Source organism: Danio rerio, chromosome 24 (assembly GCF_049306965.1).
Source record: "Danio rerio strain Tuebingen ecotype United States chromosome 24, GRCz12tu, whole genome shotgun sequence".
Classification (NCBI taxonomy): Eukaryota; Metazoa; Chordata; class Actinopteri; order Cypriniformes; family Danionidae; genus Danio; species Danio rerio.
Genome location: NC_133199.1, coordinates 37,405,897 through 37,429,539, shown reverse-complemented (window position 1 = coordinate 37,429,539; position 23,643 = coordinate 37,405,897). Strand labels below are relative to the sequence as shown.

Genomic DNA, 23,643 nt, shown 5'->3' with positions numbered 1-23,643 from the left:
GCCTTATTCGACCAGAACAATCTTTCGGGACATTTTATTGCAAGTGCAATACATTTTTTTATTTGGGCTCTAGTCTCCTTCATTAACACGGAGGAGGCGGGCTTTATGACTTTTACTGCAGCCAGCCCCCAGGGGGCGATCTAACGGCCGAGACCTTCACTCAAACGTAGGCTTGCGGCACACTTGGTGCAGCCTTTGACTATTCTGCAGCTTTTTGGTACAGTGGTAGTTCTAAAATAAAAAAGAAAAATAAATTGCAGACAGCCCAAAATAAGTTGTGTAGAATTGTTATTAAAGTACCTCTACTGACAAGTAAGAAACATTATAGTCAAAGTAACTTTTTAAAATTTTTTAAAAGTTGAGAAAAGGGTTAAGTTTTTAAAATTAGTGATGGTTTTTAAGATTTTAAAGAAAATGGTCCCAAAATATTTTTTTAATTATTACGTTTTAGTTAGTGAGGTGCACTGTCATTCTACAAGAGCACGTACTGTAGCAGGGATATTTACCCATATAGATTTAAGAGTGAATCAGGTAGAAATTCTTTTTTGTGTACGAGCTCTGCTGCTTGGAATGTTTTGCCCACGACTTTTAAAGAGATTCAAATAAGAGTGTTTTTAGAAGGGAAATTAAAAAGTGGTTGTTTTACAGTTAAAGTTTTTGTTGTGCCGAGTTGCTGAGCTGTTGATGTTTGCACTCCATTTATGATTAGCTCGTTCATTTTTTAAGAATATCGAGGACCACAATGGAAATAAGCCTGTGGCTTTTTTGTGTATTTTATCTTTTACAGTTTTTAAAATATGTATGAATTAGTCTAACTTAACTTGTTTGTATATTTTTGGTAAAATTGTCAAATATAATCAATCAATCAATCAATCAATCAATCAATCAATCAATCAATCAATCTGACAACCCCAAAATGTTTTCCAATACTAATGCATGCAAGAATGCTATTTATGTTATAACTTAAGCTCATTATGATTCTTGAAAATCCATAAAAACATTTGTATTAATCTTGATAGTAGCGTGAAATTCAAAAATGTTAAGCGCAGTGTGATGCACAACTGCTGTCTGGATAGCAAACTCATTCTTAGATGGATTGTCATGATAGGAAACCTACTTGAAATGCTGTTTTCAGGGCCAATAATGCTGGCTACTTGGGCAGCACCTTATAATGGTGAAAAATGCTGCTTGCTTATGACGACCCAAAATGTTTTCTAGGTAGGCAGCTTACAGATGCAGTGATCCCTAAAAATGCTGTCTATGCAGTAATCCCTTAATAATCCTTAAAAACGGCTTACTATGCCTGTAACTAGGATGCCCATGTAAGCAGCCGCAGCACATTTTAAATGTCCAAAAGTGTAATCTAGGTTTGCAGTTCACAGAGTGATGTGATATCACAATACGCAGTCTAGATAGTAAGCTAAGCTCACTCTAATACACAAAACATGTTGTCTAGATAGCTCTTTACAGGAAAGCATCTGTTCATATTTTAAAAAAACATTAGACATATATCTACGGAGGAAGCTCTATATGATGACCCAGAATGCTCTCTAGGTAGGCAGCTCACCACGCTCAGAAATGCAGGTTTATTATAGGCAATTTTTATGGAAAGCAGCTTGTTATGATGGCTGATGGCACTATGTAGGAAGCTCATTGTGCTGCCCAGAAATGTTTTGTAGACAGCTCAGTGTTTATTATTTATCTATATATGACTAACTGATTTTTTTTGCCTACCTATACCATAGTAACATGGTAAGTGATTATTTTATTAATTATTGTTTAGTAATTTTAGTTTATTAAGGCTTTAGCTACAAAAAATATATATAATAATGTATTTAGTTGATATCCCATTTCAACCTATATAATATTTTCAATATACCACTATTACCACTATTATTACTACTACTACTAATAATAACAATTTTAGGCAAGTCATTGGACAACAGTGGTTTATTTAGTAGCCAATCAAAAAACAAGATTTCCCAGGGGGGCTAATAATATTGACCTTGAACATGCTTGAAACAACTGTTGTGAAATATTGTGAAAATTACCTTGCTTTGCTAAAAGGGATTGCAATATCTCAGGAAGGCTAATATATACGCTCACGGGCCACTTTATTAGGTACACCTGTCCAACTGCTCGTTAATGCAAAACTCTTACAAACGAGGTATGAAGATGAGCATCTCTGAATGCACAACACATCCAACCTTGAGGCAGATGGGCTACAGCAGCAGAAGACCACACTGGGCGCCACTCCTGTGAGCTAGGAAACTGAGGCTACAATTCCAACCAATTCCATTCAAATTTGGACAACAGAAGATTGGAAAAACTCAAATTCTGCTGCGACATTCAGATGGTAGGGTCAGAATTTGACGTTAACAATATGAAAGCATGGATCCACCCTTTCTTGTATCAGTTTTGGGTGCTGGTGGTGGTATAATGGTGTGGGGGATGTTTTCTTGGTGCACTTTGGGCCGATTAGTACCAATTGAGCATAGTGTTAACTCCACAGCCTACCTGAGTATTGTTGTTGAGCATGCCCTTCTGATGGCTACTTCAGCAAGTTAACACGGCATGTCTCAAAGCGCAGATCATCTCAGACTGGTTTCTTGAACATGACAATGAGTTCACTATAATCAAATGGCCTCCACAGTCACCAGATCGCAATCCAATAGAGTGCTTTTGGGATGTGGTGGAACGGGTATGTGCAGCTGCAGCAACTGTGTGATGCTATCATGTCAATATTGAGTAAAATCTTTGAGGAATATTTTTAGTACCTTGTTGAATCTATGCCACGAAGGAATAATGCAGTTCTGAAGGATAAAAGGGGTACTAGTAAGGTACCCAATAAACCTAACATTCAAGATTTTATGCAGTATGGAAAATGTGCTGGTTTTTTATTGTAATTCTAAATTATTTTTATAAAAATTGCTTTTTTTAACTTTTTTTTAAAACTTATTTTTCTTTCTTCTTTTTTCATTTTCTTAATTTTGTACCCGTGTAATTGTCTGCTTCCATGACTTTAGAAATAGACGTTTTCTTTTAGCTTTATAGTTTGATGTTGCCGCCAAGTTGCCATCTTTTCGCTGTGCTCATCGTTACTGGGCGACAGGGGTCCCTACTGGACCACCGGGCAGACCTTATTGTTGAACCCTGCCTAATAAAGTGGCCAGTGAGTGTATACATATAATCTAATTAATAAAATAATAATAAAAGAGGTTTGTCTCATTACTTTTTCAAAATAAATTCAGTGTCTTTTATCTCTTTGTCACTTCAGACAGTAAAGTTCAGTGTTGATAACAAGAGCTTGCAGGTTACCACAACCTCACACACTTTATCATTATTTGTGCAAGACATGTTTGACCCTCACGAGTGCTGTTTTTCTTTTTATTGGCAAGTGGGAGAGAAAGGTGACTCTTTGAAACAGCCAGCTTCATTATACCAGGCTTCCCTTTAGCTTTGCACTGTAGCTTTATTACCGCTTTCTCGAAGTAATCTGCTTGTCTGGTTTTCTCCTCACAGCAGGTTTACAGATGCATCAACTGATATTACATTACTTATCTAAAGCCCACTTGATTTATTTAACTTTGAACTCCAGATGCTGGTCAAGAAATCATGTTGAAAAAAAAGAAAGAAATTTCCTCTTTCAACAAGAAACAGGAAATTTGTCCTGCTCTCTTGGAAAGAGTCCTGCACACTTGATTAACTGCATTTTATTCGATAGCATCAAGAGAAACTAAGAGTGCATCTCAATCAGGGTGCATCTCAGTCTCCTGTTCAGTAGTCAGTGCACTGTTCAGGGAGTCAAACATTTAAAATACTGTCTCAATTTCAAAATTAGTGCACTAAAAGCATTTGCAGCTTGAAAAGTCACACAATATACCATGAAAATGCTCAGTTAATGGAAGTTTAAAAGTGCGAAACATAAATCACGTAAATCAAATCATCATTACAACAAATAGGCAGCACGGTGGCTAATTGGTTAGCACTGTTGCCTCACAGCAAGAAGGTCGATGGTACGAGTTCTGGCTGGACCAGTAAACATTTCTGTGTGGAGTTTGCATGTTCTCCTCGTGTTGGTGTGCGTTTCCTCCGGGTGCTCCGGTTTCCCCCACAGTCCAAAGACGAGCGCTGTAGGTGAATTGAATAAACTTAATTGGCTGTAGTGTATTTGTGTGAATGTGAGAGTGTGTGAGTGTTTCCAAGTACTGGGTTGCAGCTGGAAGGGCTTCCGCTGTGTAAAACACGTGGTGGATAAGTTGGCGGTTCATTCCACTGTGGCGACCCCCGATGAATAAAGGGACTAAGCCGGAAAGGAAAGTGAATGAATGAAAAAATTTATAATAATAAAAAAATAAAAACAATAATAATAAAATAATAAAATAAAAATACATGTTTACAAACACACAATTTACATAAACTAAAAAGGTTATGTTTACATAAAACCTCACAATGATGCTATTTCATAGGCTTTATGTCCATAATTTTAACTGCTTGTTCATATAGAGTCAATAGGCTTCAAAATAGTTAAAGAAGCTTGTGATCAAGATGTAATGCAATACGCCAAGTGAGAGAATATCATCGTGTGCATGTATAATTTTGCAGTTTGATATGTTAAAAATCTAAACTAAAAAAACTGTTTAGACTTGGCTTAGCCTACTTATATTTTTAACATGACTATCAAGTTTTAAATTAATGTCTAGAGTTATGCCAAGCCAGTTCTTCAATAACTTTATTTTTAATCAGCACCTCAAATGTATCTTTTACAGGTCTGTTTTTTTATGCACAAGCACAAGCATGTAGTTTTCTTGACATTTAACGTTAAATGAGACAGCTCAAGCCATCTTGAAATAAGTTGTAAAGGGTCAGTTGCTCACCTGCCCGGCAAGGTGTTTTAGCAGACACATAGATGACAGTGTTATCTGCATATATAACTGGCAGTTAACCCCTGTACATTGTAAAAAACAATGGGCCAGGAACAGATCCCTGAGGTACTCATATCAACGCAATCTTACAGCAATTCGTAACTTTTTAATTCAGTGGCTAATTCGTATGAATTCGTACGATCTAATTCGTACAATTTAGTACGATTTGCTCATCACCCAATGTTGGGGTTGGGTGCCTCCTTTTTAAAATCGGACATTTTCGTACGACTGAACTAGCCACTGACAAACTGACAAACGAAAAATACGTATGTTTCCTCGTGAGATCAGGCTGCCCATATTGTTGGATGTGTGACCCTCCCACATTGCTGTCTCCCAACTAATTAAGACCCAAACCACTGTAAGGCCTCTGCTGAGATTTTAAACTTGCAAAATTTATTTAGTTAGAGACTGTGATTAACCGTGTCAAAGGCTTTCTTTAGGTCCAGAAACACTGCCCCTTTATCCACACTACCTTTATCCAGTGACCCAATTAAATCTACACCCGGCCGTGAAGAAGATCTCAAAGGCGTTTTTAACCGGATCTAATATCGAATATTGTCTATCCACCACAATTACAGATTAGGGTTGTAACAATATACCGGTATGACGGTTTACCACGATTTGAACGTGCACGATTATCATACCATGAACAATTGCATATCAACGGTTTTAACCCTTAAAGACCGAGACAGCCGCCCGCGGCTAAAAATAAGTATTGCTCTTAAATGTTTAATAACTTTTGATCCGCTGATCCGATTCATACAATTCAAAGATTGGCATAAAGAAGAGGATCTCAGCTTTCCAGTGCTGTATCACATAACATTCGCGGACTTTCACAGGCTTCACTGTGTCTCCGAACAAATCAGACATGATACATTGATGCATTATCCCTCCTCCATGCCCAGATTGGTTCAAACTCGCTATATCACAACCAATAAGCATAGGTTTCGCTTTTGTTTGTGGACCAAGCTTTTTGAACAACACGGAATGAGAGAAAGGCATACATTTATGCGCGGCTAAATAAAACGCAAAAAAAAAGTTTTGCATGAAATAATTCTCATACTAAGTACTTTTGCATGCACAGCAGCACAGAAACATGACAAAACAGTGACACAGCAAAGACGAACTGCTGCTCTTGCTATTTTCAAAAGACGCAAATGAAGATGCAGCTGTTTGTCTGCATTGCAGACAACCATATCCAAATCCATAGACAACCATATCCTTGCTGGCACATAAAATCTAGGGATGTTCCATATTGAATCTAGTTTCGTTATGTAACTATTTATAGTATAGTAAATTTTTATATCTATTTTTTACTGAGGATTTGCACCATGTTTATTTGGACTTTGACACATTATTTATTATTTTTTTATTTTTATTTGTTCATTGTAAGTGGTGTTGTTTATAGTAACTAAAAATATATTATTTGGAAAAAGTCAAATTTGCTTCACTGTTCTATTATTTTGTAACATACCGTATACCGCGAAAGCGTCAAACCGTGGTATTGTTTTAGACGATTATCATACCGTGAAAAATTCATACCGTTACAACCCTATTACAGAACAAATACCTGCACGGTTTAGACCTCGTTGGACTAGTTTGAAGCAAGAAGAGTGTGTCAGTGGTGTTGGAAGCTCACTGAAAACACTAATGCAGCAGCACTTTAGATGCTCTGATACTGCATTATCTCGTCTGCTCCATTCAGGCGTTCTCATTATTCTGTTTAGAGCAGTAATCGGCCATGAGCGGATACTTAGTGTGGCAGCAGGACTCTGTTAGTATTGATAGATTACAGATGCAGCAGATATCATGTGTGATAGGCCTCTAAATGTCTCACATCATGATATAAGTCATCCCATGTCCTGTTAATGATATAAATTTATAACAATATAGTACTTTTTTGTAAATTCAATCAAGTTATAGTTTATATTGACAGTATAATTTAGTCATTCGTTCAATATGTGATTATTTTTTTCTCACTTTATTTAGAATTTCTGGGCAATTACGAATGTAGAAATATAAAATAAGTATTAAAGAAATATAAAACACTTCAAAAATGACAGGTCCAACGTAAAATATGACTAAATAAAACGCTAAATGGTCGCCTCACAGCAAGAAGGTCGCTGATTCGAGTCCCAGCTGGAGCAGTTTACATTTCTGTGTGGAGTTTGCATGTTCTCCCCTTGTTCATGTGAGTTTTCTCTGTGTGCTCCGTAGGGTTGTAACAATATACCGGTATGACGGTCTACCACGATTTGAACGTGCACGATTATCATACCATGAACAATTGCATATCAACGGTTTTAACCCTTAAAGACAGAGACAATAAGTAAAAATAAGTATTGCTCTTAAATGTTTAATAACTTTTGATCCGCTGATCCGATTCATACAATTCAAAGATTGGCATAAAGAAGAGAATCTCAGCTTTCCAGTGCTGTATCACATAACATTCGCGGCTCCGGAGGCTCCGGAATCAGTGCGGTTACGTCATCAAAATTTGACAACGCTGATTTGACAAAGAAACGCTCGTCACTGTGTCTCCGGACAAACCAGACATGATACATTGATGCATTATCCCTCCTCCATGCCCAGATTGGTTCAAACTCGCTATATCACAACCAATAAGCATAGGTTTCGCTTTTGTTTGTGGACCAAAAACGAGCTTTTTGAACAACACAGAATGAGAGATAGGCATACATTTATGCGCGGCTAAATAAAACGCAAAAAAAAAAGTTTTGCATGAAATAATTCTCATACTAAGTACTTTTGCATGCACAGCAGCACAGAAACATGACAAAACAGTGACACAGCAAAGACGAACTGCTGCTCTTGCTGTTTTCAAAAGACGCAAATGAAGGTGCAGCTGTTTGTCTGGGTTAGGGTTATTGCAGACAACCATATCCAAATCCATATCCACAGACAACCATATCCATGCTGGCACAGGATGTTCCATATTGAATCTAGTTTCGTTATGTAACTATTTATAGTATAGTAAATATTTATATCAATTTTTTTACTGAGGATTTGCACCATGTTTATTTGGACTTTATTTGGACTTTGACACATTATTTATTATTTTCTTATTTTTTTATTTGTTCATTGTAAGTGGTGTTGTTTATAGTAACTGAAAATATATCATTTGGAAAAAGTCAAATTTGCTTCACTGTTCTATTATTTTGTAACATTTGTAACATACCGTATACCGCGAAACCGTCAAACCGTGGTATTGTTTTAGACGATTATCATACCGTAAAAAATTCATACCGTTACAACCCTAGTGCTCCGGTTTCCACCACAGTCCAAAGACATGCGGTACAGGTGAACTGAATGAACTAAATTGGCCGTAGTGTATGTGTGTGAGCGCAAGTGTGTATGGGTGTTTTCCAGTGTTGGGTTTTGGCTGGAAGGGCATCCGCTGCGTCAAACATATGCTGGATAAGTTGGCGGTTCATTCCGCTATGGCAACCCCAGATTAATAAAGGGACAAAGTCGAAAAGAAAGTAAATGAATGAATGGTGTTTTTCTATCAGAAAAAAAAGTATTTTCTTTAATTTTATTTTTAAATGTAAATGTTATTTTAATTTGGGGTGCACATATATCAGTGGTTTCCTGACATCGTTTTTATAATGTATTGTAAAAATTTACTAGCACTTTGTAAGTTCTGTCTGCATTTAAATAAATGAAATAAAATAAAATAAAACGTGAAAAAAAATTACATTTGTTTTGCTTCAGCTTTGACAAAGAAAAGTCATTATAAATATATTTAATTTAACTGAAATACAACTATTTCTACATTTCCCAGTGATGGGTTGCAGCTAGAAAGGCATTCGCTGCATAAAACGTGCTGGAGAAGTTGGCGGTTCATTCCGCTGTGGCGACCCCAAATTAATAAAGGGACTAAGCCGAAAAGCAAATGAATGAATGAAGAACTAACCCTATATGGCCATTAATAAATAAAATAAAACTTTAACTATAATATAAAAATATATATTCAACAGCATTATCTGTTCAACAGTTGGTGGAAACAAACTTTTCTGAGCTTTATAAATAGTGACATCATTTTAAAATTAATTGGTGAATTATTTCTATAAAAGAATGCTTTGAGTGTCTGAAAATAGTCTATAAAAGTTTTATTTGTAGGTTTAGATATTAAAACAAACATCTGACGTGCATTGATTTTGAACCCTGTGTTCTTTTTACAATATTGTTTTCATTTAAAAGGCACTGGTTAATTCTTGGCGAGTTTCATTGTGCTGTATTCAAATGGGAGTTGGTGATGAATGTTGTGGGGTCAAGATCAGTCATAAAACTCCAACACACACAATAAGCTAAAATCCCTCTGGATCTGTCTGCTGAACAAGCACTCGGCTTGTGTTAATTAAAGGAACAGCCCACTGTATCCCTGCACTAATGGTATTGAAGAAAGCGATTTAAACATCTCTATTCAGCATTGCCAGCAGGGATTTAAACCCAGTGAGTTTTTTCTCAAAGCTGTACAGGTTTATAAGGGCTAAAACATCCAGAACACAGAGAAATGGAAAGCTTTGCATTAGTCGTTTAGTTATCGTATGCTTTGAAATGTTACCATAGTTTTAGTTTAGTTTAGTTTTCGTTTAATTTAGTTTTCGTTTATGTTTACATTTATGTTTAGTTTTTGTTTTCTTTTTCGTTTTGTTCTTGTTTAGTTTAGTTTATTTTAGTTTAGTTAGGGATTTAAACATCTATACTCAGCATTGCCAGCACCGATTTAAACCCAGCGAGTTTTTTCTTAAAGCTGTACAGATTTATAAGGGCTAAAACATCCAGAACACATAGAAATGGAAATCTTTGCATTAGATAGATGTTTTGTTATCGTATGCTTTGAAATGTCACCATAGTTTTAGTTTAGTTTAGTTCAGTTCAGTTCAGTTCAGTTCAGTTTAGTTCAGTTCAGTTCAGTTCAGTTCAGTTCAGTTTAGTTTAGTTCAGTTCAGTTCAGTTCAGTTCAGTTTAGTTTAGTTTAGTTCATTCATTAATTTTCAAAAATTTACTTATTTTGCTTACCTGGGTTTTAAAAGAAAGTAGCAATTTCTCCTCAACTTTTCAATTTTTTTTTTTACCCAGTTGTAGTATTGCTGGTATTCGACCTGGTTGTGGTATTTCAGAGGAAACCCAACATGGGGAGAACATGCAACTTCAATGGAACTTGAACCAGCAACCTCCTTGCTGTAAGGCGACAGTGCTAACTACTGAACTAGTTTAGTTTAGTTTGGTTTAGTTGTTTACACGGTCAATGCACTTTAATCAACATTATTGTAAAATATGCCAGAATTGCCCAGGAATAGCTATTTTTCATCTGTTGACCCTTGACAGAATGTTAAAAGGTCTCGCCTACAAATAGAAGCAAAGCATGATACATTTCTGGGCTCATATTAATTAAGAGTTTATATCCCACAAATGCAGGTTTTTACATTGTAAAAAAATCTGTAAATTAGCAGTTTTCCATATTTTGTGATTCAGATATTTTTTTTCTTCTTGTTTATTTATGCTTCTGAATTGCATTATGGGACCGTGATCTTTTCCCCCAATGACTTTTAACCTTGAAAAGTAAAAAAAGTGACTTTTATTAACATTTTTAATAGTTTAAAGTAGAGCTGACAAAATTAGCGCGTTAAGGCACGTGATTAATTTTAAATATTTAAGGTGAAAAAAAATAACACAAAAAACGCAGTTACAGATTTTTTTTAATTTCCTGTTGTGGCCGACGTGTGTTCAGGGACGGCGCATGCATAGAGGCGACAGGCGGGCGCCTTGGGCAGCAGAATAGTGAGCGAACCGCCCGGTCTTCACTTTCTTCAGCTACACCCAACCCCTCCCTCACGATCCTTACTTTCATCCTCAAACCGGTCACTTTCGGGTTGAGGGCGGCATGATTGCCGTTTGCCTAGAGCACCAGTTCAGCTTGCTCCGGCCCTGTGTGTGTTTAACGTGCAAAGAAATTTGGATAAGACCAAGGACTCACATTTAGAAGGAAAGTTTCAGTATAAAACAATTAATGTGGCATCAGCAGGCTATCCTGCGTTTCCTCCAGAGTTTCATGCAATTTGGGGGGCTTAATTTTTAATCTTTAGACTTTAACTGCAGTTCAGCAGTTCACTCTCACTCAGCATATTTTCATTCAGGATGTTTTAATGGAATTTGATACCGCATAGCGAACGGAAAAAACCCCCACAGCACTTCGGTACTCACATGATCCTTTAAGGTAATCAAAATCGCTGCTTAAACGGTAGACTCTTAATCAGTATTATCTTCATCATAAACGCGGAGTATTGGTGCCCATGTAAATGTACTGTAGTGAAAGTGGCAGATAAAGTCGCAAGCTGTCAAAGACAGCCCTATTCTCTGCCTTTAAGCTACTTCCATGAGCCCTCACATTTCATAAGTTTGACATGTTTCCCCTACACGCAACTTGTGTAAAGCGTCTGCTTCACGTTGCTGTGTCAGAATCCTTGCTTGTAAAATACAGCCATACTTTAGTACGCTTAGTTTAAGCAAATTTGATGAACGCGATCGTGCGTGTTGATGAATCTGAAAGGATCCCTTGCTCACCTGTGTGTGTGTGTGTGTGTGTTTGTAGTCCACTTAGAATCCAACATGGAAAGCATTTTTGTTTGTCATTGGCGTTGACTGTTTTGAAATTCAAATGGCACTTACATGCCTGTGTTTTTATTTCTGTAATAAATATGGCGTTTCGTGATTAATCATGATTAATTACAAAAAAAGTGTGATTAATCACGTTAATTGTTAAAATCATTTGACAGCCCTAGTTTAGTGATATATTGTTTGGGTTAGCGTTGTATATTAGGATGCTAAAACCTAGTAATAAACTGCCAGAACTTTTTCTGTTATTTTACAGACTTATTTCTATATATATATTCTTTCTTATACATTATATTATTTTAAACTAAAATGTTAATAAAAGCCACTTTGTTAAACTAGTTGATTTTTCAAAATCAAAAGTCAACAAATCAGAGATCAACATCCCATAATTCAATTAACAACCGTAAATAAACAGAAAATACTTGTAGATCAAATTGATGTTTTTGCAGCATATCTTTCTGTTCTAATATCTTTCAATTCCTTGTTTATACCTCACTCTTCTATATTTAGATCTCACAATTTAGTTTAGATTCCCTATTTTTGATATTATATCTCACAGTTATATTAATACTATATCTAATAAGAAAGTTAGAACTGTAAAAGTAAAGCTTCTATTTATAAATACTTGCAACAGTATGAACAATAACAATACAATTACAGATAGTTCTGTGTTATGAAAGCAGATTGCCAGTGTTTACCTTCACATGCGGCTGTTGAGGACGTGTTTGGACTGTTGTTGCCCGCGGCAGGAAATTCACACTTAGATTGTTTTTATTGCCTGAGTTCCTGCGGGAAAGTGCAGGAAATGGGATGTCAAAACCACTTTAATAGTATCTTTATTTTTCTGCCTGCTCTAATAATTAATCATATGACCAGAGATTGATTTTCCTTTTTTCTTTCTTGCATTTTGTAGTACTTTTCATGACCTTTAACATTTCCCACTGCTATTTACGAGCACATTGTTGTCTTATAAACCCATATAAACCTCATATACTTGGAAATCTCAAGCCATGAACTTGTAGCTCTCAATAAACCAGTGTTTTTCTTTAATAAATACACATATAGCATCTTTCTTTCTTTTTTTTTTGGATGTTTGGTTAGGTATAACTCACTATGTAGTAATTGGTGTCCTTTTATAGAGCTTTTTATTAAACGTCTGTTTCGCCAGAACATATTAATGCTTTTTTCACCCTGTAATTAGGCAAACACATGCTTTTATTGACTGCTGGAATGGCTTCACATCTTAATAATAATTGACTCTTGCTTTGGCCTCAGCATGCTTTCATTTAGCTGTGATGGATTTGTTAACGGCTCTCAGCATGACTTTATTTACCTTTTATAATAGCATTCAGATGTTTTTGAATCATTGCTTTTACTCTAAAATGTGTTGCTCTGAATTATACGGAAATCTCTGAGAAAATGGGGATGGAAATACTGTGAAATGGGTCATGATTTATGGTACAACAGTGGTGTAAAGTAACAAATTACAAATACTCAAACTTCTGTGATTGAGTAGTTTTTCTCATGAATTGAAAGTAATTTTATAAATGTGTACTTTTACTTTCCTTTGGGTCTGTTTTTAATGCAGTATTGGCAGGGCTGGACTGGGACAAAAAATCGGCCCTGGCATTTTGGGTCAGAGCTGCCCACTACATTCAATCAGAATGCTACCTATCTGTGCAAGGTATTTTATTTTATACCTTTATTATTAACATCAGATAAAAGATAATAAATTTATAAACACAATTAATAAATTCTAAATAATTATTGATTTAGCGATTAATAAAATTAAAACAATAATTTTTAAAAAGATTTTAAATTTATTTTATCTTATTATTACATTTAAAAAATAAAGTAAACTACAAATGATTAAATATCTTTAATTTTTTTATTCAGTTTCAGCATATACCTGGCATACGTGTATGATTGCGGTAATAATTCTCAGCAAGCTTATGGTCATTTAAAATTGTATGATTTCTCACATTCTGATTAATCTTTGCTAGATTTTTAGTTATTTATTGATTTATTAGTTCTTTATAACACAGATTAATAGTCTAATTCCACCAGTTCACTGCTAATCCCTGCCTATATTCCAGAAAAACACAATAAAATAAGCTCCTAATAAGCATAAATTGTAATCCAATCAATGTTTTTAATATGTTTGTCAGAAGAAATCGCCCTAATAGTCTGTCAGATCAGTTGTACAAAAAGACAGTCAATAAGAATCTAATCACACTTTATTTTTTCTCTTTGCAGTGTTTTATTGCTTCAAATAGTATTTCATTGCAGTATTATTTCATTATTTTCTTAATTAAAAGGAGAGGGAACTAGTAAATATTTGACCAAATGTCAGTTGTGAGTTCTGCTTCTGAATGCAGACACACTGACCTTTGAGCCTTATATAACATCTCCAATAAAATCTATTCAGCCTAGGTTGTCTGACACTCTCTCTAGCCTGATATTGACTATTTTCAGTTTGCTTGCTTGTTTAAATATAGTTTGAATGTGAATATGCCATCTTTAAAGTCACATTTTACGTTTATATAGTTATAGTTATAGTTAATGTTTGTTAGGAATTGGACTGGCTGGTTTATTAGCTACATGTTGCCTTATAAAGTTTGGGCCACACTTTATTTTGATGGTCCGTTTGTTGAATTTAAGTTACATTGCAACTATGTTTTATTAGATTATAAGTAGACTGTTACTTGTAACAATGTACTTGTAAAGTAACTGGTAGTTAAATGTCTGTTGAAGGAGCAGTATCTGCAGAAATTAAGCAGATGGTCAACTAATACTCACATGGACCATCAAAATAAAGTGTTATTGTGTTAAGTGTTAAAGTGTTAAGTTTGACCCTTTTTGCCTTGAATAAAGTATACTCTCAGCAATAAAGGATTCAAACCTGTCACTGGGGATGTACCATTAAAAAACTGAATCAGATTCAGCTTCATTCGCCAAATGTATTCAAACATGCAAGGATTTTTAAAATTTTTTTTTGTGGTTTACAGGAGCTCAGGGTACATGCTCCTAAAAGGAAAGAAGGACGTTTAAATAAGTGGGAAATAAAGTAAAAAATAAAATTAAATCTATCCATCTAGATCAGGGATTCCCAAACTTTTCAGTCCATGACCCCCAAAATAACAATGCCTGTGACTGGCGACCCCCAATATCTTTTGAGATGGTTATAAATCCAGAAATCTTGCATGCAATGGCGCGCACACCAATAGACCCAAGTCTATTCTTGGTTGAATTTTTTGTAATGTATGCCAGTGCTGTAAATAGGCTAGAAAGTTTAACCTGGTGTTATAAAATTAATCTGCTGCATCTGACGCTATTGCTGTGTCTTTAATGTAATGTAATTACCCCAGGGGTTGCAATCCAATAGAACTAGGAACTATAAGCTATAAAGTAACTATATACAGTAGTACATAGTAACTATAAACAACTATTTTTTTCTTTTTTTAGTAGGTTATAAATAATATAAGGTAATTCTTATGGTTTATTAAAAATAAATAGATTTTTGGAAATCACCAGGCGACCCCCCCTTCAATGTCCCGCGACCCCTCGGGGGGTCCCGACCCCCACTTTGAGAACAACTGATCTAGATGACACGGTGGCTCAGTGGTTAGCACTGTCACCTCACAGCACTGTCACCTCACAGTCGCTGGTTTAAGTCCTGGCTGGGTCAGTTGGCATTTCTGTGTGGAGTTTGCATGTGGTGGCGTGTGTTTGCTCCACAGTGCAAAGACATGTGCTATAGGTGAATTGAATAAACTAAATTGGCCATAGTGTGTGTGAACGAGTGTGTATAGATGTCTCCCAGTACTAGGTTGCAGCTGGAAGGGCATTTGCTGGGTAAAACATATGCTGGATAAGTTGGCGGTTCATTCCGCTGCGGCGACCTTGATTAATAAAGGGACTTAGCCAAAGCAAAATGAATGAATGAATAATTAATTAGTATAATCATCAGTGTGATTCACTTAAAAAGAGATAATCTTGAACATTTTTAAATATTCAATAATGATAAGCAAATTAATAAAATATGGATAAAGTAATTTGAAAAGGAGATGGTCAAAATAATCTAATACCTCCTTCTGTAACAGAACAACTTTCTCTTTCACTCTGAAAAACATTTGTGTCTATGAAAACACTGATGCACCGTGTGATCTCCGCAGCACTTGTCGGAGTAAGTGGAGCTGCAAATCATCCAATCCACATGGTCTGGCTTATTAATAGTTTTTTTGCATATAGACGTCTGTGACAGTAGATTTCACTATGCTGACGGTGTATGTGCATCATATTCTTTATTCGGTTAGTGTATGTAAACGTCTTTTTGCAGAATCTTGTCACTGTTGTCATCTTACTCTGCCACTCCACCTCCTGCTCGCCGCTAATCTGCAGGTAAAGCGAGCTTGCGCCTCTAAGCACAGCACCCCCTCTGTTCAAAACATGTATCGCGATCCATTCAACCGGTTTGAATCATCACAGATTTGAATAAATTTTCAACCGACTCATGGTGAATCGTTACTAGGGTTGGGTTGATAGAGGATGCCATTGTCCATCACTGATATCGGGTAGAGCCAGCATCGCAATCCTTAATCCTGCCCCCATCGCAGCAGCAACTCGCTTGCGAAAAGCGCACACTTAACACTAATACGTCTTGAAAATGGCCCACGTCCACAGTGTTTTACCTAGCATTTCTGAACAGCCTTCCGTCAACACTATACCTCTGAAAACGCACATCACATGACTTCACACACAGGCATGCGCTTCAGCAGTATATGTGCACGTCTGAGCTCCAGGCAGTCAGCGGGTGCTTTGAGCACAAAACCCCAGAGTTTATCAAGGATGTACCGCTGGATTGCGTCTCACAATAGTTGTAAAGGTGATATTTAATTAATCTTGTCTCTATCTAACGACTCTTCAGTCTTTTGAATCTATCAGGTAATGTTTCACAGCAGCAGTACACTACTTGTCTTTCGCTTTCATGCTTGTACTTAATGATTTTAGCTAAAACCTCAGACACTGTTGGTTGGTTCCTGTTGTGCACCTTTTTTACCAACCAAGTTTGTCGACGCCATTATAACGACACTGATCACTCTGCCTATTCATGCCAGAGTCCTGCAGAAAAAGTGATTGACAGGTGGTAATATGTTTGTAACTTATATTTATTTATTTATTTATTTATTTATTTATTTATTTATGATTACTTATGGGTAAAACAAAGACCAAGCGGGTCAGGTAGTTAAAACATTAGGCTGCAAAATAATTAATTTGTAATAAATTAATTAATTATTCATAAATAATTAATTCACCGCCGCCTACAATGACGATGCCATTGTCGACATCGTCCAACCCTAATCGTTACATACCTACATATATCATAAAAAGGAAATAGTGGACATTGCGCATATCCTTTCTTTTAATCCCTGACGAATGGCCATTTGTTTTCCACTTAGCCTTAAAATCAGGCCACCCATGATCCTGATTTAACCCATGACCCAGGGCTGTTTTCCTGTTGAAACAGTTTGACCTCAGTGTCTGGATGTAGAGGTCAGCACGAGGACACTGTCCCTTATCCACAAAGCTCTTTCGCCGTTTCTCTGAACCCACCACACTTACACCAGACTTGACAGCGAAGGAAAGTGGCCTGCATCACAGAAGCTGTGAAAGTGAGATTACGCTGGGCTATTTTTAACCTCGTCCATCTGTGGATTTTAAAGTGAAAATGAGAAGTAAAATGAATGTTTGCAATGGAAAAGGTTGCTGAAGACAGATTCTTACCTCAATGGTACATCACAGTGTGCAATTAGCAATTATGTAAGGTATACTGTAGTCAGACAGTCATTAAAACAAAATAAAGCCAGACGGGATGATTATGAGCCTGGCATGAAGCAGAAAATAAAATTCCCTGAAGTATTTTGCAGGTCTAGTGTGCATTTTGTACACAAATTTGACAGTTAGTTGGTCAGTTTTGGTACCATGAGTGAAATTAATTACAAAAGAAGCTGAGTAAATAGTAGAAGTGTTTGGTTCCATGTTGAACCAGAGTAATTAATTCATTGGCTAATTAGAGCTGTGTCTCATTTCAGAGGCTGCATTCTCTGAAGGATGCATCTGAAGTGCACTGCGTCATCGGTGTGACGAAGGCTGTCTCATTTAAAAAAAATTTGAAGGCTCCTTCAAACGCAGTCTCCAAATTCGTCCTTCGTTTCCCAGCTAATGCAGGACACAATCGGTGGATTCTTCACAGCCTCGAACGGCCCAAGATTCTTTGCGCGATGATAACTGCAAGACACTTGTAACAGAAAACTCCGGTTTAAATGTATGAATTAGGTTTATTTTACGTGGATATGTAAACACAGGTAAAAAAACAAAAAAACAAATAAGAGTATGACATGTCTTAGAAAAGGGTAATTTATAGAGCGTTTACATGTTTATGTGTAGATGTGTGGATCAAAGGAAATATATTTCCAGCTTTTATAAACCCTGTCTTGCCTTTAGATCGCTTACAATATACAAAATGACAAAAAACAGTTTTAAAATCACTTTGAAAAGTCATTATTGAAAAGTCATTAATAATTATATTACCGATTATTAACAGCAGCTGTTATGGTTGCTATGGTGGCTCGGTTGAGCCTGTGTGGACTTCGAAGGACTCACCTTTGAAGTCTGCATCCTTCCGAGGATGCAGCCTCTGAAATGAGACGCAGCTTAAGACACTTCTAAATTAATTGAGCTTTTATGAATGAGTTGGATGAATGAATGAATGATCAAATGACCAACTTTTAGACAGTCAATTTGTTAATTTAGTCATTCAATTATTTAATTCCTGAATGGATTAACTTTTCGAATGAATTAATCAAATGACTCGCTCTAAAAGAGTCATTTTGACTGAGTCATTCGGTGACTATAGTATTGAACAAGCACTTAGCTTTTTGAACTAACTGCTTGAAAGAACAAATCAAATAACTCGCTCTAAAGGGCAGTCATTTTGGTTAAGTGGGTCATTCAATGACTCTGTTATATTGACACGCACTTATGTAATTCCTGAATAAATTACTTTTTGAACAAATTGCTTGAACAAATGAATCAAATGACTCGTTCTAAAACACTGTCATTTTGGTTTAGTGAGTCATTCAGTGACTCTAGAATTGACAAGCACTCATTTAATTTCTGAATAAATTACTTTTTGAATTAATTGCTTGAATGAATCAATCAAATGACTCACTTTAAAAGACAGTAATTTTGGTTAAGTGATTCATTCAGTGATTCTGTTGTATTGACCAACTTATTTAATTGCTAAATGAATTAGCTTTTTGAATGAACAGCTTGAATAAATAAAACAAAGGACTCAATCTAAAAGACAGTCATTTTGGTTGAGTCATTCAGTGACTCTGTATATCACAAGCCCTTATTTATTTTCTGAACAAATTATATTTTGAACTAATTGCTTGAATGAATTAATCAAATGACTATTAATTTATTCAAGCAATTAGTTCAAATTAGTTTCATGCTCTAAGCGACAGTAATTTCTTGTAATTCGTGAGTCATTCAGTGATTCTGCAGTTTTGACTTTAAATTTCTAAGCAAATTGTCTTTTTGAATTAATTGCTTAACTGAGGGGAGATGCGATGGCACAGTGGGTAGCACATTCGCCTCACAGTAAGAAGGTCATTTGTTCGAGCCTCGGCTGGGTCAGTTGGCGTTTCTGTGTGGAGTTTGCATGTTCTCCCTGCGTTCGGGTCTTATGGTGTCCCTCACAGTCCAAAGACATGCGATACAGGTGAATTGGGTGACTAAATTGTCCAAAGTTAGTGAGTGTGTGTGGATGTTTCCCAGAGATGGGTTGTGGCTGGAAGGGCATCCGCTGCTTAAAACATATGCTGGATAAGTTGGCCGCATGGTCGCTGTGGCGACCCCTGATAAATAAAGGGACTAAGGGGAAAAGAAAATGAATGAATGAATAAATGAATAAGCTTTTTGAACAAATTGCTTGAACGAACGAATCAAATGACTCGCTCTAAAAGACAGTCATTTTGGTTAAGTGAGTCATTTAGTGATTCTGTTGTATTAAACAAGCACTTAAGTAATTCCCCGAATGAAGTAGCTTTTTAAACAAATTGCTTGAATTAACAAATCAAATCACTTGCTCTAAAAGTAAGTCATTCAGTGACTCTTTTTAATACTAACAAGCACTTATTTAATTTCTGAAAGCTTTGAGAACGAATTGCTTGAAGGAATGAATCAAACGACAATCTTAAAGAGAGTCACTTGATTGGGTGAATGATTGAGTGACTCACTAATAACAACAGGCTATTGTTCCATTCCTGAATTTTCGAACAAATTGTTTGAATGAACGAATCAAATGACTCACCATTAAAGTTAGTCACTTGTCGCCACTTACAGGTTATAAAAAGAGTCACTCAAAATCCACAAAAATTATACACAAGGGCAAGCGGAGTGATGCAAACAGTGAAAAGTCCCTGTATAGCAATGCAATAAATAAAATAAATGCATAATAAATTAATTTTTCTTTACAAAGTTGCTTATTAGTTCAATTGAAAAAAAAAGAAAAAAAAATGTTGGTGCTGCAGGAAAAGTGAGATTTTGCAGATTTTTAAGCCGGAGAAGAACAGATTTGTGTGGGATAATGTGTTGAAGACGGCAGGTGTAATTATAGCAAGAACGATACAGTTGAAGAACAGCACAATAGGGAAGGTTTCTCATATACGTGCCAGCAATTATCTCTGCTTTATCTGCATGATTTTAGTAAAGGCTGGTTGTCGAAAAAGCAATTAGCCATTTCTGTTTAATTCTGGACGATTCACAGAAGTAGATATAGCTAAATTATCTTATGCTTGTTAAGCCATACTTTTTTTTTTTTAAAGAGCTCTAATCCTATGGTATAAACTACTTTTATGAACATCTCTAAAAATCCTCTGTTGATGCATTCCAGCATGTGTTAAACTTCACCTCAGCCCCTCTGACCTCTTGACCTTGAATCTTGTTTTAGGCAGCATGCCATACAATAGCAAAGGATTGTGGGTAATCCATACAAATCAGGGCTCAGACTGGTGGTTAGTTCTGTGTTTTTCTCTCTCGTGGTGTTTAAGGATCAGCTCACTTGTACCCAGAATTCCTTTAAGATTCAACTGGAGTGAAAAACAACTGTTTGTGCTATTTACATATTTAAAATCAAGTAAATGTGTAATATGGGAGTTGAGCTTGCAGAAAACATGTTTATACAGTGTATGTATTATTATTATTGATGCTACTCAATGTTTTTGGATTGCATATACAGTGCTTATTTTTGAATGTCAACATTTTAGCTTGTTTTAGAAGGCTTTTAAATAAAAAAATCCAATGTAAATTTACTTTTTTTTTATAAATTACGTGACATAAAAACTGATTCAAGTTAGTAATTTGATTTAATCTACTAAAACATAAAAAAATATCTGCAATAACTCAGTTACTATACTATATACCATAACTCCAGAAATCAGTATATGTTTTACGTTTTTTTAGTCCTCTCTCTCTATATACAGCTGAAGTCAGAATTATTAGCCCCCCCCCCGCAATTATCAGCTGCTCAGTTTATTTTTTTCCCCAATTTCTGTTTAACTGACAGATTTTTTTGTACACATTTCTAAACATAACAGTTTTAATATCTCATTTCTAATAACTGATTTATTTTATCTGTGTCATGATGACAGTTGATAATATTTTAATACATATTTTTCAAGACACTTCTATACAGCTTAAAGTGACATTTAAAGACTTAACTAGTTTAATTAGGCAGGTTAGGATAATTAGGCAAGTCATTGTATAATGATGGTTCTGTGGATTATTGAAAAAAATAACTTAAAGGGGCTAATATTTTGTCCTTAAAATGGTGTTTAAAAATTAAAAACTGCTTTTATTCTTGCCAAAATAAAACAAATAAGATTTTCCTCAAAAGACAAAATATTATCAGACGTACTGAGAAATTTTCTTTGCTTTGCTAAGCATCATTTGGGAAATATTTAAAAAAGAAAAAAAAAATCAAATATACAGTTTATACAAAATTTGTCTAAACTGTATATGGTACTGTAAATTTAGGATTTATATAAATATATATAAAGTAGACAGAATAGAGCATGCATAACAGAGTATTAGAGCAAGTTTTCTGTTTTTTTTTAAAAGGGAAAACAGAACATGAATTGAAAGTGATAGTGATAGCATTTGTTTTTTAGAGTATTATAGAGTAAAAAATAGATTTTTAGAGTTTTATAGAGTAAAAAATAGAACAAAGAGTGTTTTCTCACTGATATGTCTACAAATTAGGAAGCCTGGGCTTAAACAAAGTTCAAAGTTTTCCAATCATAAATTCAGCTTTATGCTGGATGTTATGCTGGATTTGATTTAATTGATTGCATCACTCACCGGCCACTTTATTAGGTACACCTGTCCAACTGCTCGTAAAAGCAAATTCCTAATCAGCCAATCAGAAGAGCATCTCTGAACGCACAACACGTCGAAACTTGAGGCGGATGGGCGACAGCTCTACTCTTGTCAGCTGAGAACAGGAAACTGAGGCTGTAATTTGCACAGTCTCACCAAAATTGGGCAATAGAAGACTGGAAAAACGTTGCCTGATCCTATGGGTCTCGATTTCTGGTGAAACTTTTAAATGGTAGAGGCAGAATTTGGCATCAACAACATGAAAGCATGGATCCATCCTATCTTGTATCAACAGTTAAGGCTGGTGGTGGTGGTGTAATGGTGTGGGGGATATTTTCTTGGCACACTTTGGGCTCATTAGTACCAAATGAGCATCGTGTCAGCGCCACAGCCTACCTGAGTATTGCTGCTGACCATGTCCATACCTTTATGACCACAGTGTACCAATCTTCTGATGGCTACTTCCAGCAGGATAACACGCCATGTCATGAAGCACGAATCATCTCAGACTGGTTTCTTGAACATGACAATGAGTTCACTGTACTCAAATGGCCTCCACGGCCACCAGAACTCAATCCAATAAAGCACCTTTGGGATGTGGTGGAACAGGAGATTTGCATCATGGATGTGCAGCTGACAAATCTACAGCAACTGCGTGATGCTATCATGTCAATATAGACCAAAATCTCTGAGGAATATTTCATGTACCTTGTTAAATCTTTGCCATGCAGGATTAAGGCAGTTCTGAATCTGAAGGCAAAAGGGGGTCAAACCCGGTACTAGTAAGGTGTACCTAATAAAGTGGCCGGTAAGTGTAAATTGTTCTTCATCCTTAAATACTCAAGTATGCATATAAATAATCGGACATTCCCTATAGCATGATGTATCCGGAAAAGATTAATAGAACTTAATTTCGTAATCAAAAGCACAACTTCTAGTTTACCCCCCTCCGAAAAAGTGCATCTGTAGCCTTATTCAATATTAGGCGTAAAAAAATGTGTAAAATTGGGCTAGATTCCCAGCTGATGACTCACTGACTCTAGCGGATCTCAAAACTGCAGTTTTCCTCCACAGAAATAAGCACATTATTAACCCAAACCAGTAAACGATGGGTGTATTTGGAGACATTATTGTTTTGAATGATCGTCACCAGTTTACTCGAATCCAAATGCGTCATGCTCTACATTGAGTCAATACAATTACTGTGAATTTATGCATATGGTGTGTTGAGATACACAGCGGTTATGTGTGTGTGAAGGGAACAGACACTTTTGATCTCAGTCCATATCTCCAGAAACAGCTTGGCTCAGAAAGCCAGCCAGAAACGCAGGTACCGTAAAACATCTAATATGGGAGACCGTGTTTTGGCTAATGCAGATAACATGGATTGCAACATATGAGTAATTGCAGCCAAGTCTTGACCTTGATTTAAACTGCTGATGTCATACTAGGGGAATTAAGGACAGTTAATGCAGTATTGTTTATTTTACAATGTCCTTTATGAGTTTAAATCTCATTTATCATTTATTAAAAAATATATATAGTAAAGCAAAAGGTTTTGACATATAATTACAATTTAAATTAATTAAAATTTTAAATGGCTATTTTTTTAGATATTTTTATAAATTATGTAACA

General features: G+C 35.8%; 1 protein-coding gene and 1 long non-coding RNA gene across 8 annotated transcripts in view; one reads left to right on the top strand and one right to left on the bottom strand.

Moving 5' to 3' along the window:
* Window positions 1-23,643, top strand: part of nrbp2b (nuclear receptor binding protein 2b) — a 53,543-nt gene that overhangs the window by 6,448 nt on the left and 23,452 nt on the right. The window lies entirely within an intron of this gene.
* Window positions 1,934-23,179, bottom strand: LOC141380751 (uncharacterized). Its single transcript, XR_012399502.1, has 3 exons — window positions 23,042-23,179; window positions 12,263-12,350; window positions 1,934-4,303 (listed from the first exon to the last, which is right to left on the bottom strand). It is a non-coding gene; the product is annotated as an uncharacterized lncRNA (long non-coding RNA).